Here is a 4,520-nt window from a genome sequence, read left to right on the forward strand (position 1 = left end):
CTAAAAAAAAAATAAAATAAAATAAAAAAAGAACAACGTAAAAAAAAAGAAAAGAAAAACGTGTATAATGCCTTTCCTGGAAGAATCGAAATTTATTTGACCCGTAGACTGCAATTGGAGTCAGTTTGTCGCTGTTGGCCAAATCTTGAAGATTTTGAATCCCGATGGGTTTAATTGGAACCGTGAGGAACGCCGCCAAATTGGCTGTGTAACTTGTCGAAACGAGGATGATGAAGACCCACCAGAAGCCGACAATTATTCGACCTGACGTGTTTACGGGTTCGATCCCAGTAGCTGAAATGGGGGGAAAAAAAAAAAACGCCGGAGTAAGTATCAGGCAACTGAATAGAAAATGGTTAAAACATTAAAGGTTGCGTCGACAAGTTGTGTTAAGCGTTTTGAATTAAGGAAAACTGTAACAAAATGCCGAAAGCAAGTGAACAGAATGATAGGTATACTAGTATATATTGAGAAATCCTAAAAAGATTCGGATTCTGAAACGAACTGGTAAAATATTGTCGCATTGAAAAACATTATATATCTAAATATTAATTTACTTTTCTGTACGCTCAGTGTCCAGTGTCACAAAAACCATCATCATCGCAAACATTAATTAATTAAAAACGAATTACCTCCCTTTATAGTCGCTCCTTATCAGTTAAAAATCATTAAAATTATTTTCTCTCCAAAAATTTTAAAAAAGCTGTCTGTTTATAGTTTCAAATTGACTATTTTATATAATTTTAAAAAAAGTCACGTTGAGAGTAGATTGTAAGTTTTTTTTATTATAGTTTTTTTTTTAATTAAAAAAAATGTGCAAGTGAATTGATATCTTTCTTTATAATTTTTATAACAATTATTCAGAAAAAAATAAACTAATTAATGTGTTGTGCGTTTCATTTTCATTTTAAAAAAATCTAATTTTTTTTAATCAATTCTTTTTAGCTTTAGAAGGTTTAAAAAGAATTTGCTAAAAAATTTGTTAAACTCGATGTTATTTGTTTTATTTTATTTTTTATTTATTTTATTTATAAGGTGTTTTTAAAATTTTCAACTACCGTGGAATTTTCACGGGTTCTGCTGTAGTTATTTTCATTTTTATTTATTTAATTTTTGGAATCCTTCATAATTTGTGTATTTATTTTATTGAGGACTGTTATCCTCATCTTCATAGTTGTAGTTGTTGTTTCGCCACGTTTCGGCCAACTCATCCTCTGGGGCTCTTCGGGTGGTTAACCGCGACGGGATAGGATTACTGAGTCTTGTAGCTGTATCCCCAATTGACTCCCTCACATGTTTTAGCCAACTAATCCTCTGGTCTGCTTGGGTAGGATTGAAACCGCTATCTTCAGACATGAGTAATTTGGGTATTTATTTTATTTATTTGCGAAATGTCAACTTCATCTTCACAGTTGTTATCAACTCTTCCTCCGGCCTTCTTCAGTTGATTAACAGCGACGGGATAGGAATGCTGGGTCTTGTAACTGTATCCGTAGTAATTACTGCCTTCCATGGTTGTTGTCTGATCACGTTTTGGTCAACTATTCCTCTAGTCTGCTTTGGGTAGGATTGAAACCGCTCTCTTCAGACAATACTCACCTGAAACCGTAGAAACTCAACGCCCCCACCCACTGCGCCAATTTTGTATTTTTATCAGAGGATAAATGTTGTACATTTTATTATCGGCGGTTCGTCTCTTACTTGTTAAATAGAAATAGTTTTATTATTTTTTTGTGTGTGCATGTGTGAGTATATATATGTATATGTCTATATGCGTACGTGTGTACATCTGTTCCTTTTATTGAACCTTTCTTCATTGTCACAGTTTCATTTAGTCGTTGCTATGCAATGAGTTTCTGTTCATGCGGAAAAGACACAAGGAGACGTTCGCTGAAAATTCTTTAGAGTTTTATTTTTGGGGAAAAAATTGACTCATAAGAGAGTGAGAGAGACAGACAGACAGACAGACAGAGACAGAGAGAGAGAGAGAAAGAAAGAAAGAATGAAAGAAAGAAAGAAAAAACGAGAGACTAAGGTTCTACCAACTATGTAATTTTTGGTTAACTTCTTAAGTGACGCCTGGACAAAGCTACCGAGGTAATATTTCGCACTTAGCGATAATCAAAGTTTTCTTTATATTATCATTGGCGATGCTGCTCGTGCTTGCTCCCACAAACAGAATCACATTTTTGGCGACATCTGTCCTACGGCTTCCACAAATAGACTTATTTAAAAAACATTGTTTTCTCTCAGCTCGAAAAACGTGATTCTCAATTCATACCTCTGTTTTGTGCTTTGTAAGCCATCCTTGATTCAACCCGGGGAATGATTCTTGTTTTTTTTTCCAGATGTGGATCATTATGACATGCACTAAATTTGCCCATGTCAAACTTTATACTAGATAACTTAATCGCTATTGACGCTAACATAATTATCGCATTTGAACGATGTTCCGCAGAAAAAAATACAAAAAGAGGCGAAATAAAATTTGGTTGTTAGAACACGTCGATCCCCCCCCCCAAAAAAAAATGTTACCGTTGTAAAAATATGTGTGCATACAATTAACGATCATGTTGCTAGAGAATTCAGTTGTTAACAAAATATAATCAGATATTTTAGATTTTAGAGCAGGGCATCATTTTCATTTATAAAATTCATATAAAATGAACCCCCATCATATATTTTAACGATTTTTTGTGCATACACTTATTGAGAATATCGCTATAAAATACAGTATTTTTAAATTTAGAAAAAAAAATAAGATGTTCAAGTGGGAAATGACCTTCCTATATAATTTTAACATAAAATGATAACCCACTTCCGAACCATCGGGCCTTGGTAAGAAGTAATTCATTATATAAAAAAGTGCATACCTTTAAAAATTGCACCTAATATATTAAATCAAAATATTGCTATCATTTGTATGTACGTGCATGGTTATTACTTGTATGTATATGCGTGTGTATTATTTGTATATATATATATGTGTGTGTATTATTTGTATATATATGTGTGTGCATTATTTGTATATATATGTGTGTGTATTATTTGTATATATATGTGTGTGTATTATTTGTATATATATGTGTGCATTATTTGTATATATATGTGCGTGTGTATTATTTGTATATATATATATGTGTGTGTATTATTTGTATATATATGTGTGTGTGTATTATTTGTATATATATGTGTGTGTGTATTATTTGTATATATATATATATGTGTGTGTGTGTATTATTTGTATATATATATATGTGTGTATTATTTGTATATATATATGTGTGTGTATTATTTGTATATATATATATATATGTGTGTGTGTATTATTTGTATATATATGTGTGTGTGTATTATTTGTATATATATATGTGTGTGCATTATTTGTATATATATGTGTGTGTATTATTTGTATATATATGTGTGTGTATTATTTGTATATATATGTGTGTGTATTATTTGTATATATATATGTGTGTGTGTATTATTTGTATATATATGTATGTGTGCATTATTTGTATATATATATGTGCGTGTATTATTTGTATATATATGTGTGTATTATTTGTATATATATGTGTGTGTATTATTTGTATATATGTGTGTGTGTGTATTATTTGTATATATATATATATATGTGTGTGTATTATTTATATATATATATATATATGTGTGTGTATTATTTGTATATATATGTGTGTGTATTATTTATATATATATATGTGTGTGCATTATTTGTATATATATATGTGTGTGCATTATTTGTATATATATGTGTGTGTATTATTTGTATATATATATATGTGTGTATTATTTATATATATATATGTGTGTGTATTACTTGTATATATATATATGTGTGTGTGCATTATTTGTATATATATATGTGTGTGTATTTTTATATATATATATATATATGTGTGTGTATTATTTATATATATATATATGTGTGTGTATTACTTGTATATATATATGTGTGTGTGCATTATTTGTATATATATATATGTGTGTGTGCATTATTTGTATATATATGTGTGTGTATTATTTGTATATATATGTGTGTGTATTATTTATATATATATGTGTGTGTATTACTTGTATATATATATATATGTGTGTGCATTATTTGTATATATATGTGTGTGTATTATTTGTATATATATGTGTGTGTTTATTATTTGTATACATATGTGTGTGTATTATTTGTATATATATGTGTGTGTATTATTTGTATATATATATGTGTGTGTATTATTTATATATATATATGTGTGTGTATTACTTGTATATATATATATATGTGTGTGCATTATTTGTATATATATATATGTGTGTATTACTTGTATATATATATATATATATATGTGTGCATTATTTGTATATATATATATGTGTGTGCATTATTTGTATATATATGTGTGTGTGTGTATTATTTGTATATATATGTATGTGTATTATTTATATATATATATGTGTGTGTATTACTTGTATATATATATGTGTGTGCATTATTTGTATAT

Source organism: Euprymna scolopes, chromosome 22 (genome assembly GCF_053919585.1).
Source record: "Euprymna scolopes isolate OS-2025 chromosome 22, ASM5391958v1, whole genome shotgun sequence".
NCBI classification, from domain to species: Eukaryota; Metazoa; Mollusca; class Cephalopoda; order Sepiida; family Sepiolidae; genus Euprymna; species Euprymna scolopes.